This window comes from Condylura cristata, unplaced genomic scaffold (genome assembly GCF_000260355.1).
Source record: "Condylura cristata isolate star-nosed mole 26May11 unplaced genomic scaffold, ConCri1.0 scaffold00018, whole genome shotgun sequence".
Classification (NCBI taxonomy): Eukaryota; Metazoa; Chordata; class Mammalia; order Eulipotyphla; family Talpidae; genus Condylura; species Condylura cristata.
Window position 1 is genome coordinate 30,203,816 of NW_004567119.1, and position 15,551 is coordinate 30,219,366.

Consider the following 15,551-nt stretch of genomic DNA (forward strand, 5'->3'; position numbering starts at 1 on the left):
CTCTGGGGCAGGCGGGGATTGAACTCATGCGGAAGTGGCTTTAGCTTCTTAGTGCAGTGCTTTAACCCGCTGCACCACCAGGGAGGGCCCCCTCTTGCTTTTTGAAGGTCATACTTATATTTCAGAGGTCAGCCAGCAGCCTTCATTACCATCTCTACTTTCCTACCAGTCTCACCCTAAGAGAGTTCTCTTTTTTTGGATCATTTAACATATGAGATTATAGAAATAGTAAAGTTAAAATATCTTTTAATGCACAAGCATCATAAATAAAATTCTATATGGGAAAAATCCATTATCCATTGCAACAAAATGCCCAGTACAAATAGGGTTACTGATGAGCACTTATTATTAAAACCTTTGTTTTTATATGTACATTTGCATTATTAAGGGTCCCTGCTATCAGTCAGATGTCACCAAAGTGATCAATGGTGCTGTTGAATGTCCAGGACTTAGCTTTCTACATGATACTACAACCAATTTCAGTAAATATATGGGAGTAATTTTAATTTGTTTTCTTTACATAGATTTCAGTTACAGAAGGGATCTTATTGTTAAAAAAGTAAACAAATGATTCCTTTAGATCTTTGCTGAATTGACATATATTTTGAGCATTTTATTTATGGCCACAAATAACCCTAATTTATTTGTGCTGAGCATCTGACTACTTCTATAGCATATATGTATCCAGAAGTCCCACTGCCTACCAATATGAAGAGATGAGACAGAATTTGTTTCCTGTCACAGTTTTGTTATTTTTATTGTTTAAGTGGGTGACGATGATATAGATCGCCTCCATCCATCTAGTTTACCCTCCACTGCCTAGAATTAACTTTATAGTGGTATTGATGAGAATGAAAGTAATGAAGACACTGAAAGAAATAGTATGTAAATTTTATGTACAAATTGTACATCTACAATTTAATATAACTGACATCAACATTAATAAAATTAATGATTCATTAACTGCGACCAAATATCTAAGGGACAAATCTTTATATTGCAGAGTACAATGAGCACATGTTCAACTAAATTAAAGATAGCTTAGAATCTTTTAAGTAAATGACTTTCTACCAGTTTACTTGTTCACTGTAGAAATTAAAATGAGTATCAGTAGAATATAATCAAACTTAGATATCTCAATTTTAGATTGTATGTGCCACGAAGGCCATTAAAAAACAAGATCGACCCCAGTTAGTAATATTTAATAAGAATATTTCCAAAGGTTTGAAAAGTACTTCCAAAACTCTCAGTTATTGATAGCCAAAGTTAGAAAATAAGTATTCCTGGTGAGTTCTATTTGCAAAAGTAAAAATCACATTTGAACAAACCATAAATTACAGAGGTACACAATCTCATGCTCTCTAATCACTGAGTGTATCAAGTTATGCTGGAAAAAGTAATCTTAATGCAGACACATTTTTGTGTGATGGCTTCATTACTGTAATCACCTTAACTAAGAGTGATGCATTTTTTTTAAAGAGTGCTATAAAAATCGCATATGATATTTGCTACCCAAATGATAGACTGATACTTATGAAAGTTACATAAATACTACAATTATAGCAATGTAGAACAATTTAGGGTAGAGAAAACAAGCTTATGGGCTAAAATAATCACTATATTTTATGTTATTACAACAGAATAAGGTAACTTATGGTCATTTTGATTACTTACTATACTAGTATAAGGAATTTAGGGGGAAAAAAACTATCAAAAGAATAACAGCTATACATTTTGAGGTCATAAAAGGAATATAAAGTTTTCATTTCTGGAAAATATTCCCATAAAGAACTATGTTGTTTTTGCTGAGTTACTGAATAAATGAGGCATTTCTATATTTTGTAAATTGTGAATGTTGTGCTCATTACTATAAAAATACATTAAAGTAGTTAGATGTTCAATCGGAGACTGCATTGGAGAAACAGATGTATAGGATGTATTACTTTGTTGGAACAAAAGGTCAACAATTTTTTTTAAAAGACCAAAAATGAAATGACTTAAAAAAGATATATTGATCTCTTATGTACTACCTCCAATGGATATTTAGGATCTGCTCTGAATATTCATTGATAAATAGTTAGGGACTGCATTATTTGATACAGGACTTTCAAGAGCTACCTTCATGTCCTTTCACAGGCAGAGAGGCAAGTAAAAGTGAACCCTGACCAATTTTCTTTGCAGTGAGGTGGGAATTGCTGATAGAATTTCCATTGGCATTTCACTGGGAAGATGTAGACACACAGTCACACCTACTGCAAGGGAGATGGTGAATGGGTGATTCGGTGGTGGGTTCACACTTAATGCAGAGTTTGGTTGTCAACACCTTTCTCTAGTGAAAGGAACCAGGATTCTTTGGAGAAACAACCCATTGCAGATCTGGGGTAGGGAAAACACAGGATGAACCAGAAGCAGCTTTTAGTGAAAGTGAGAAAGGAGGTGTTCGGAAAACTACAAAGCCAACATGATCCTAACATGTCAAAGGAACACAGAAGGCAACAGAAGTTTCAATAGCAGAAGATGGAAATTTGGAGTACAAAATAGAACACAGAAGGCAACAGAAGTTTCAATAGCAGAAGTTGGAAATTTGGAGTACAAAAATAGACTCTTGCCCATTCAGAGAGGCAGGAATCAACTTCTCTCCTAAAACAACTATTAAAAAGGACGAATGCAGCCCTCTCCCTCTACTTACCCTGCATAATGTCTCTGATTTAAACAGGGGAAGGAAAAGCACAAGGGACCATTGTGATGGTGCATGGGTGACTTGGTGGTAATCTTCCAGGGACTATACCTGAGAGGAGAAAGCAAACATTGTACAAAAAGTTAGAATGATGTAAAATATATATAAATAAAGTAATTACTAGAATAAATAAACAAAGGGCTGATACACACTCTGAGCAAAACCCAGAAGCTTCCAACTGGCTGTGTAGCACCAGAACTTCAGACAGACCAGAGCTCAGGTTGCCCAGTTCCCTACCTAGCATTCAGGACCCTGGGGTACCCCAAGGTGAGCAACCCACACCTCAGCACCAGCCATAGGCTCCTCGGTAGCAGACAGAACACTGAATTGAATATGTCTTTACTCTTTTTTTCTAAGTTGCAACCGTTAAAAGGATCAAGAAAGTGTGCAGTAGGAAGTGTATCCCACTTCAGCATGCCAGTGCTCACAGAAGACCAGGCCACAGCAGGAGCCTCATGGCGATGTGCTCTGCCTTGCATCTGTGACTCTCATATACTCCCAGGTGAGTTTCTGGACTCCAGCTCCCTACTGTTCTGGGAGTTTACTTAATGTTGGGTTTAGCTTGTAGGATCTGGGGTGCCTCAGAGCCTCCAGCTCCCCAGGGGTGGACTGAGCCTGAACTACAGACTTGCAGGCTGAGTGTCCCCTGAGGAACCCAGCTGCAATGGTAAGTGTATCCCACACAGTTTGTAGGTACTGCCTAGCAAACTGAGCCCCAGCTTGCCCCCCTCAAAGTTTTGTTCTTCATTGGGGATCCTCAGCTATGCTCGGTGTCTTTGACAACTTCATGCCGTCCTGGGAAGTCCCTGAGCCATTGCTTCTAGAGAAGTAAGCCTCAACACCTCAGTCTCTAGACTCATCACACCCTCTGCCCTCTCAGCCACTGGAACGAGGCCTTGAAGTGCATTTGGGGAGGCTCTGGTACCATTTGAAATCCTACAAGTCCCCAGCAGCTTAACCCAACATCAAGTAAACTCCTAGAACAGTAGGGAGAAGGAAAATCACAATTACCAAGAAGGCCTCAGGAGAACACTGTACCACAAAGAGAACATCAAATTTCTAAAACCCCATCAGCACTGACACAGAAGAATTTGAAAAACAGATTAGAATTACAAGAGAAGAAGCAGAAGCAGAAAAAGAATGTGATGAGAAACAAACACGCAAGTCTAGAATGCAACTTTTTAAAAAAGACTTACTTGTGTATCCAGTCTGGAATGTAGGCTACAGGTACAGGGGAGGTGAGAAGATTCACCAGAGACAGAGTGGAGACCAGAACAGATGACTGGCTGACAAGTACACTGCTGAGGGGAGCAGTGGGCGGGTCAGGAGAGGTCTGCCGCGCCGGGGCAGACAGGGATTGAACTCATGATGAAGTGCTTTAGTTTCTTAGTGCAGTGCTTTAACCCACTGCACCACCAGGGAGGGCCCTAGAATGCATCTTTAAGAAAATGAGAGGTATTGCAGGGTGTTAAAAAGGCAATGGAGAAAAGTTATGAAACTAGTATAGATGACATGGAAGAACAAATCAGTACTCTTCAAGGTACATATACAAAATGAACCAAAAAAAAAAAAAAAAAAAAAGGGGGAGCTACAGAGGTCAAAGCATGAAGAGTTTTTGTGATTGCATATTATATCATTTCTTAGCATACCTGTCATAAATGTTTTAATAACTTAAAATTTTATTCCAATTTTGTAATATATTTCATCAACTGCTTTAATTCCAACTCTAAATAATGCTACATATTGTCATAATATTTCACATGTGTAAGAGAATGTTGTCAATATTTCCCTCTCATCTCTTACGACACTGATTGCTTTCCTTTATGCTGCTTACGGCATGTATACTTAATAATTACCTGTCACATCATTTTTTAATATTTGGAACAGCTATCTGAGGATACTTATTTTACCTTTATTCTTTGATTAATGCTCTTATTTTCTTTACATAGATTGAGTTTCTGAGCTATGTAACTTTGTTACTCCCTGAATAATTTTATTTTTTTTTCCAGGGCAAAATTGCTAGTATAAATTTTCTGAATTTGTTCATTTGTACTTTGATTTAAAATGCTGATTTTTTTCTCTCCTAGACATTTAAAGCTTAATTTTGCATAGTGTAAAATTCTGTTTTTTCTCTCTCAAATCTCTATTATTTATTCCTTATTTCCACAGTTTCCAATGAAAAGATGATTATTCTTATCCTTATTTTTCCTTAATTAAAGGCTTTCTTCCTTGGTCAATTTCCAAGATTGTTTTTCTGCAGTTTGAGTAGATGTATATTTATAAAACTTTTATTATTTTCCTATTGTGTGTTTTCTTGGCTTTCTGGATTTGTGGTTTAGCGTCTGCCATTGATTTGGGTGAGTTCCTGGGTCACAATATTTCGACTATTTATTTTTATTTTTTTTTCATCATTATGATGATTTTTATATGATAGTTTTTAAGATTGTTCCATAGTCCTGTTAGTTTGGCTATATCTACCATCATAAAGTACAGATTGAGTGACTTAAAGAAAATTCATTTTCTTCATAATTTTTGAGATTATGAATCTAAAATTAAGGTGATTGTAAAATTGGCTTATTATGAGGTCTCAATCCTTGGCTAGTTGATGACTGTCTACTCTGTGTCCTTAGCTGTGCTTTTTAATTTTTTCTCTTTTTGTGTCTATACTTTAATCTCTTCTTTTAAAGACATCAGTCATATTGGATTAAATTCTCTCCTAACTATACTCATTTAACTTAACTGCCTTTTTAACGGTCCTATTAGAATGGAATCAAATAAGAACTTAAGAATAGAATCTCATAAACTATGGCAGGTTTTGCTACATTCAATAACTCTAGGAGGACAGAAAGAATTAAAAAAATATAAAAATTAAAAGTAGACCAAACTAATTGGGGAAAAAAAAGAACCTCCTTAGTGGTGCAGAGTTTAAGTCTCAGTACTATTAAGTTATCCGCAGCCACTGCAGCATGAGCTCAATCCGTGGCCAGGGAGTGACCCATGTGGCACAGCAGACCAGCTGTTCCCCTCCTTGCCAGCTGTTCCCCTCCGCAGTGTATTTTAATAGATCCACATGTTCTGCTCACCACTCTGTCTCTGGTGAATCCTCTCATCCCCTGTACCTTTGGCCTGTACCCTAGTTCTTGTATACATAAATAAATAAAGCTTTAAAAAATATAAATAAAAACAATTCCTGATAGTCCCATTCTGAGGTGCTAGGGGCAATGACATAACATTGGGGCAGAGCATACATTTCAGTACATGGAATAGTTCTTGAACCTTGTGCATTTTTATTTTCTTTTACTCTCCATTTTTGAAACTCTTTGTTGACCTGTCTTTAAACCCATGACTGATTTTTCCTCAGCTAGGTGAAATACACTCCTAAGCTCATCAGTGATATTTTTAAAAAATTTCTATGTTAGGATGTTTTTGCTTTCAAAATATTCCCTATAATACATCATTATAATGTCTATTCCTATTTATGTTTACTATATAGCTTCTATTATAAGCCATAATATCTTGTTCATATTTATTTCAGATTTCTTGTCAGAAAACTACAGTAACTTTTTCTTTCTTTTTGGCATGCTTTCTAATGGATTTTTTTTTCCAAATAAATATGGATAATACAGCATGAGACAAATATGTCAGAGTGAGGATTGGCAATGTTAATGTGACTAGTATTTGGTTGTGTTTAATATCCACTGTAGTTGTAGATGCATGAGTCTTTACTTCCTCCAGTTCCTTTGTCTTTGGACTTCTTGTTCAATTTGTTCCTTTCCTTTAGTATTCCCTTGCAGATAGAGTTTGCAACCGTAACTGTTTCAGCTACAGTCCACTGTTATTCTGTTGGAGCCCCGAAAGGTATAAGAAAGTCCCCAGTCATCTGTCATCTGCTGTCATGGAACCAATAGTCCAAGGAGGAAAATGGGCTTTTAGCAGGTTACTGAAAAAAGGTGAGAGAAAAGCATATATAACCAGAAAAAGTTGTATATATTGACTTCAGTAAATAGTTTTGTTACCACTCTAAATTTAGCCTCCTTCTCCAAATAACATTTCATATTTTCCCTTGGAAAATGACTTCTGCAGAAAAATAAGTCCCTCTCTGGTGGTGCGGGGGTTAGGACTCAGCATGGCGAGCTAGCCTCAGCTTCTTCATTGCAAGTTCAATCCCTGGACCTGGAGGTGACCCACATGATGCTGTCTCTCGTGCTGCTCCCTCAGCAGTGTACTTCATTGAACTGCCTGTTCTGCTCCCCACTCTGTCTCTGGGGAATCCTTTTGCCGCCCCGTCCCCTGGTCTGTACCCAAGTTCTATATGCATAAATAAATCTTAAATATGTCCAGTTTTCAGGTAGTCCTACCCTTACAGCACGTCCTCCAACCTTAGTTATTTGATATTGTTTCAACTAGAGCAGTATCCATTGAATAAATTTCTAGGTTCTGAGTCCCCACACATCAAACGTTTGTAGCTAACAATCAGTGAGAGCAGCAGTGAAGTATAAACCTAGGGATGAAGACAGTCACAGAAAATATCAGCATTCGCTTCAATGTCATTACTTGACTTCTTGGAGAAGTGCATTAACTGGCCATTGCTTAATATTGTGATATAACATATGATATACTGTTGTGAGTTAGACTTCCTATGACCCACATTATAAAACCCCATCAAATCAACTGTATGATAGACAACATTCAGGTAGAATTCCTAATGAAAAGAAAATATAGAAGAAAAATATTTGCTTTCTAAAGGAATAAAGCAAGTATTTTTTGTCTTTAATAATTTTTCTCGTCTATACTATAGAAATTACATAGTACTTACTGATGAATGGAAATATATATACTATTACTTATTTTTACAGAAAAAAAAATACCTGAATGCTTTGAGCTTAAGTAGTTGGCATAATCATTCCTAACAAAGCAAAGATTAAAGTCCCTCTTTCTAATATACCACCTCCTGTATTTGCCATCTTAATTATTTTTGCTTATTCTTTATAACACATTGTTTACATCCTGAATATTAATAATACAAGGGGAATAATGTCCACATAAAATACAAAATATTGGAAACTAAATTCTTAGCAAACGTAAAGAACTTAAAATTGTTACCTATTGAGAAGAACTTGCTGGAATGAAATATCCTCAATGTAATTTGAACAGGCCATCTCAATTACTTCTCAAGCTTATTTTATGCTTTCTATTTTATTAGGCCAAATAAATTATTCTCCATTTGCCTATTCTTTTGCAGACTTTACCTTTTAAATTCCTATATGTTAGTCCTTGAGAGCATATGAGACAACCTTTCAATTCACATTTGATGTAGCCACGTTCCTACTTTCCCTAAAGTTATAGACCATTGTCCATCTGTAAAATGAATTTACTATAAGTCCTTCATGCTAAAATTGTTTATGTAATTTGTTTTATTTCTTTCCTGATATGACGAAATAAGGGAAGGGAAGAATGAGAATTACATGATTTCCTTTTTAATAAGACCTGTTTCTTAAATGAAAATTTCTATACAGGGATCTTCACAACTCTTTAAAGGACAATTAGGTGAATTATGGAAGATATTAGCAATCATAAAACCACCACTACAGCAAAGGCACAAAGTATTTTCATTATGAAATGAAGTTCCCAAATGTTTCTTGTTAATGTCCCCCGTATTGAGCTTCCACTTGCTGTGATTTTGTGTTAACCTTTTTACAACTGCATATAAGTTAAATTATAGAGCATAAAGACAATAGGCTATCTGATTTGTTTTAGTGAACATGCTGCTTTGAAAATGTACACCTCTTTCTGCACATGTGAAAAGATGGCCCCTTTCTTTCCGAGCATGTATCACTGATGAGTGAACCAGTTTGTTTATCCAGCCAAGTGATAGACATGTTGAGTGTTTCGAGATGTTTGCCTCTTATTTGTTAAGGCTGCCATGAAAGTTCAAGTGCAAGGCCCTGTGTGTATAAATGTTTGATTTCTTCTAAATAATTACCTAGGGATGGGATTATATCACAGTGGGGTTCCTCTCTAACTTTGAAGAACTACTGTCTTCCCCAGAGCTATTGGGTGATTTTACATTTTCATAAACAAAACATGAAGGTCCTGGTCCTGCCACATCCTTGCCAATATTAGCATTACGACTCTAACTTCAGCCATTCCATTGGTGTGAAAAAATAAATTATTGGCACTTTAATTTGCATTTCCCTACTGACTAATGATATTCAGCATCTTGTCATGTGCTTATTTGCATTTAAATGTGTTCCTTGGAGAAGAATCTTTCAAATTTTCTGCCCTTTATTAAAATGTATGTTTGAAACATGTATTTTTGGGGAATATAAACACATTTTCTTTTGCATTTCAGTGATTTAATATGTTAATAAATGGTATTAACTGATTAGTGCTACATGGAATTTCCTAACCTTTAAAATATTTGTTGCCCTTTTATCTTGTATCCCTCCCCCCTCTCTGTTCCTCTCCCAGTTCTGCTACTCCTTATCCCTTCCTGCTCTCCTACTCTTCCTCCCCATTTTTCTTCATTTTGAGCCATCCTCTTATTTTTCTAAAAAATCATCCTATCAGAATCCCACATAATTTATCAGTTTCTTTGGATTATGACACGATTCTTTGCTCCTTTAAACACTGTTCCCCAGTATATGAAGAAAATGATTTGCCAAGTTGAAAACTTAATCATTTTCTGAACTCTTCAGCAACAAAATTATCTGTCATGTACATAATGTAAAATGGGAAAAAAAATTGTGTCTTGAAAAAAGACTTTTTCTACTTCATAATCTTGCTTGATTTCTAACAAATCTTAGTGTTTGAGGTACCATCCAGAGAGCCTACATATACATAACTTTTATTTCCTAAGTTTTTTTTTAATAATATAGTTGTTTTTAAGCATTTTCTAAGATTTTTTTTTAAACATTTATTTATTCACAGAATTAAGATACAAGCCAGAGGTGAAGGAATGGTGAGAGAATTCACCAGAGACACAGTGAGGGAGCAGAACAGGCTGACTGACAAAGTACACTGCTGAGGGTAAGGAGAGGTCTGAAGTGCCATGTGAGTCACCTCTGGGATGGAGATGGAACTCGCACTGAAGCAGCTGCTGCTTGCTTGCACCACCACAGAGGGCCCCTTTCCTAAGTTTTAATTTTCAAGTTGGGAAGTAAAATTTCAGCATGTTTCAATTTGAGAAAAAAAATGCAATTCTAGATATGAGATACAGCAAGTTCTGATTCAAATTATAACTTCAGCCAAAAATTGCATTGTTTGTAAAATATGAATACTTAATCCTTGGTAATTAAATTCTATTTCAAAATCTGGTAATTATAAGAAACAGTTAGTGCTAATATTCATAGAGCTCTTTTATAGTACTCTCAAGTATTGATAGGAATCAGTTTATACAGATAAATGTTTTAACTTAAGAAATTTTTATCCTGAAAAATACACTAAGAGGGCCCTCCCTGGTGGCGCAGCAGGTTAAAGCACAGCATTAGGATGCTAAAGCCACTTCAGCATGAGTTCGATTCCCGCCTACCCCGGAGGTGACCACATGGCGTGGCAGACCTCTCCTGACCCGCCCGCTGCTTCCCTCAGCAGTGTACTTTGTCGATCTGCCTGTTCTGCTCCCCACTCTGTCTCTGGTGAAGCCTCTCTCTGCCCCTGTGCCTCTGGCCTGTACCTCAGTTCTGTATTTACAAATAAATAAACCTTAAAAACAAAATGCACTAAGAAAGATTTTAAGTTTCAGGGACATTCTGTAGACTTTATATTAGATGTTATAAGTCTAAATGTTATAATTAATATGAAATAATAGTTCATTAGTTGTATGAAATTAAAAACTATGCTATATTAATAGACTATAGAAGTGATAATGTTGCCTAAAAGTAATTCAGTTTTCTTTTTTCTTTGACAGAATATCATTCATTTACATAGGATATTTGCTGAACATCTTTATGTCCACTGCAATCCTTATTTTGTGTACACTTGTTTTTATTTGCACTGTGTATTTAAAGTTGGTTTATGATCTCAAATATTGACATATATCAATACTCAAGAATTGATTATATTTCATTGAGCTACAATGTAAATATTCTTTGTAAAATGAATTGATATAAATAGCTCATGATATTTGTTTTCCCCAACTCATTAACAATTACTTTTTTCTACACTGATGATATTCAAGTTTCAAATAAAAAATACTCAGCAGTGAAAGTTCTTCATACCTTTCTAGCTAACATAACAAAACATAAAAACAGGTTCTGAAAGAGGAAACTCTTGTTTTCAATTAACTATATAGCACATGTAAAGAATATAGTCACTTATATTTGGATGTAGTTTTGTTGGTTTCATGATCATATTTCTTAAAATCATGCTACATGCAAAAACGAAGTGCAGGTGAAACTATAAGCAACTTTAAGTGTTTATTTGAAAGATATATAACTGTGTTGAAGATTTCTTAATACTGGATAATTTTATTTTTTTAACTAACATGGCAATGAGCTGTTTCTAATGGAGTATGTATCTACGAGGTCATAAAATGCATAGTATTTTATACATTATAGTTTGAAATAGAAAATACATTTTATGCATAACAGTTTGAAATGGTAAGAAAATGCAGTTTGAAATAGAAAATCAAATCAATAATTTATGTGTATTAATATTTATAAATTACTTTGCAAAATATAAAAGGTCATGCAAATGAGAAATACACACAAACACACACAAACATTCTTTGTTAGAAGTTCAGTGGTCTGAATTCTCCTAGAATTAGTCAGCTGAACACAACTGAGCTTGTCATGTCTCAGAAGCTCTAACACAAACCCTCTTCACTTCTCCCCCCACCCCTCTCTCTCTCTCTTTTTCTCTCTCTCTCTCTCTCTCACACACACACACACACACACACACACACACACACACACACACTCACCCCTAACCGCTCCACACCAGTCACAGGATGAACCATGCACATGACTCTAGATTAATTAGGTGACAGATCTTACTTCAGAACTTTAGAAACTGAAATTAACATTAAAAATATGCAAAAAAAGGGAAAATGAGAACATTTGACAGTGAATGGACAAGTATTTTGATGTTCTTTCATATTTGTGGGTAATTACTCAGTAACAAAAACATAAAATTTGGGTTATAAATTTTGAGATTTTTTTTTAATCTATACATGTATATCATTTCTAAAAATGTTATGTAAAGGACTTTGTTTTCAAACCAAAGTTTTTTACTGTTTTATTTTCTATTAGTTTCTTGATAATTTAATCTCAGATCAGTTTGATTCCCTTTTATTTCTTCTGTACACTTTTTGTTCTATTTTTGAACATTTTCATCATTCTGGAGGCTAAAGGTATAATTAAATTACCTATACATGAAAATTTAATATATATTTGAGTAGGTTTGTAAATAATCCTCAATTTATGTTGTAATTATGTATCAAGGGCCTTCAAGGTACACATCAAAATGATTTTTTCATCTGCTTTGTTGTCCATTTCTGTAAAAATCATATGAAATCCTTATAATAAATGCAGATTAATCAACATAAACACAAGCATGGAATCAAAGTCAAGAGAAGAAAATCAGGAATACTTATGGAAAATAACTCCTTCAGGAGATTCCATTATATGTGAGACAAATTTCAAATACATGGGAAAATTGATTGATTTTCTTTAAAAAAGACCAATGCTGAAGTAGCCATGTTTATAGAGAAAGTGTGTGTGGATGTTTGATTGACAAAGATGGTAAACGATGTTAAGATTCTGTGAAACTCCAAAAACAAGACGGTGCTGAGAAACTTGACTTCGGGGTAGCACTGACTTCAGTTTGCACTGACTTAAGTTCATGGGAGAAAAGACAACGGTCACTTCAGTGAAGGCCATAGAGCGGCCTCCCCTCATTTATCATCTCTCCTATTTTGCACTTCAACTCTGCTGAGCTGCCTTTATTACATCTGTCATGTCCTGTGAAGTATTTGTTTTTGCTTTTCATAGTCATTCTGCCTAGAATGACATTCTTAACTTTCAGAGCCTGCTAAGTCCTTGCCACTTAAGACCCGAAGTGGTTACTTCTCTGGGTGATATTTCCAGAGTAGCTGTACTTATTGTTACACATCCGGGCTTTTCTGCTTTGATCTTTGCACATTTTACAACACAGTGAAGCTTCTGCATATGTATCTCAATATAGAATGAGCTCCTTGTGGTATAGGCAAGACTCATTTTCATGGCCATCACTGAAGTTGAGCATAATGTCTCGTGGATGGTTCAAGAAACGCTTGCCTAAACACTGACATCAGATAACAGGGACAATTGCATATCATGGAGTAACCCTTGCTGATGAACTAAAGAGATCAAAGAGAACCATGTGAGCCAAGAAAACAGTGCTATTGTCAAATACTAATAAATGATCCATCAATCTTAATTATTATGATTGCTTGAGTTGGTTAGTATTTATTCAGTTAAAGTCATTCATCACTAAGCATTACAGTTTTTTTTTGTTGTCAATGCTGTGGATATGAAACAATAAATGTGTTCTTTGCTTCTATTTTCCTTGTCATTTTGCATACCGGTTTTGCTTTTTTGCTATAAAGTTTTGAGTGGTGACACACTTACCTAGCATTGCTAATGTGTTCTTCCAGTTCAGTCTTCCCAAGGTGATTAGTCTCATTGATGAGATTTGGGAATGGTTTAGTTAAACTAAACACATTTATGGTATTTACTTACTCTGTCTAGTACTAGAAAAAATTCCTATTCATGACTAATTCCTTAAGATGTGCTGATTTTACTAATGGCATTTCAGGTCCTGTCCTTTTGTGAGCATAAACCACAATGCAAGTTTTGGTAGTGAGATCCATCATGAACAGACTGTAAGTCTCAATCTTTGTTCAGTAAGGTTGAAAGTCAAAATGTTGAAATATACATTTCAATTTCGTGGATAAAGTAAACCTCCCAAAATGACATTTATCCTATCATTAACCTGTCTGGAACCTTGATGGACCCCATTAGCTGCACACTTCTACGTGATATTCACAGAAGAGAAAAATTTACAGAATACAGATTTTTGATCGTTTGTTTTATCAATAAATTTGTATCTCCAAATCTAGAGGAAAAATGTGCACTTATCTGAATTATCTTTGGTTACAAATTGAATGCGCATAGGATAAAACATATTTATTGCAAAATGTCCTAAAGTGAAAATGCATCTCCATTTGATACTCAAATAAACACGTCTTTTCTAATGTGAACACCAGGTAATTATCAAACAATTGTATCAGTCAATGCTTGAGTGTAGGTACTTCTGATTACCAATGGACACTCCTAGTTTCTCATGCCTCTTGCTCTAATCAGGATGGTCCTCAATTAAAAAAAAAAAAATGATTCCATCTACAAAGAGGATGGGTGTTTGGAGGTTGGGAGTATTCTCCCCCTTTAGAGAAGATCAAAACTGTAAGGTCAAAGGCAAGTCCTTCAAAGTATCCTTATCCAAAGTGGAGGGCTGGGACTGCAGCAGCAATATCTTCAAGGGATTTACAAGAAGTGCAGATTGTCAAGCCCTGCCCCAGAATGATTTACAAATTCTGAAACTGGGTGGCATCCACCAGTGTTTTCAGAAGCCCTCAGATGATTTTGATAGAGTCCTGAGAAGAACTGACTAGAGAATCAATTATATAGATTTAGAGACTACGTTCAGAGAGATTAAGTACTTGTGCTGAGGTCAGCAAATAATAATGAATCAATGATTAAAGACAGGTAAATCTAATTCCAAAATGGTGATCCTAACTGCTCATGCTTCTTGCCCTAATCACGATGGTCTCTAATGGACAAAATGATTCCACCTGCTCTTTGGCACAAAGAAATTTTGGTGTGGTGGGCCTGACCTCCCTCCTTTCCAGCCTTGGCTCCCTACTGATGTAGTAGGATCTCATTTAGCACTTCAGTAGGGAGCCAAGGTTGGAAAGGAGGGAGGTCAGGCCCACCGCACCAAAATTTCTTTCTTCCAAGGAGCAGGTGGAATCCATTTGTCCATTAAGGACCATCCTGATTATGGCAACAGCATGAGCAATTAGGAACATCAGATGTCATCATGAAAAAGGTAGTTACAAAAATGTGCCCCCCAAGAACTTAATGAGCCAGCAATTGTAATAGCAACAAGAGCAGTAATATAACATTTATTTTGTGCTAAGGTGTATGCTAAATATTTACACACCTTACTGCATTTACTTAACAAAATATCAATGACATAAATATTTGTCATTATTCTAATTTTACACACTCAGAAACTAGGCTCAGAGAGGTTAAGGAATAGGCCTGAGCAAATAATAATCAAGTCAATGATCGAATATAAGTACTTCTGACTCCAAAGGTACACTCTTAATTGTTCATGCTATTGCCTAAGTCGGTCCCTAAGAGAAAAATTGATTCCACCTGCTCTTGGCAGAAAGAAATTTTGGTGCGGTGGGCCTGACCTCCCTCCTTTCCAACCTTGGCTCCCTACTGATGTAGTAGGATCTTATTTATCACTTCAATAGGGAGCCAAGGTTGGAAAGGAGGGAGGTCAGGCCCACCGCACCAAAATTTCTTCCTGCCAAGGAGCAGGTGGAAACAATTTGCTCAATAGGGACCATCCTGATTAAACCAATAGCATGAGCAGCTAGGAGCATCAGACACCATCATGAAAAAGGTAGTTATGAACTTGTGGCCCTGAAGGATTTAATAAGCCAGTAATTGTAATAACAACAAGAGCAGTAATATTTACACACTTTACCACATTTACTCTTGCCAGAATATCAATGGTGTAAATATTTGGCATCATTTCA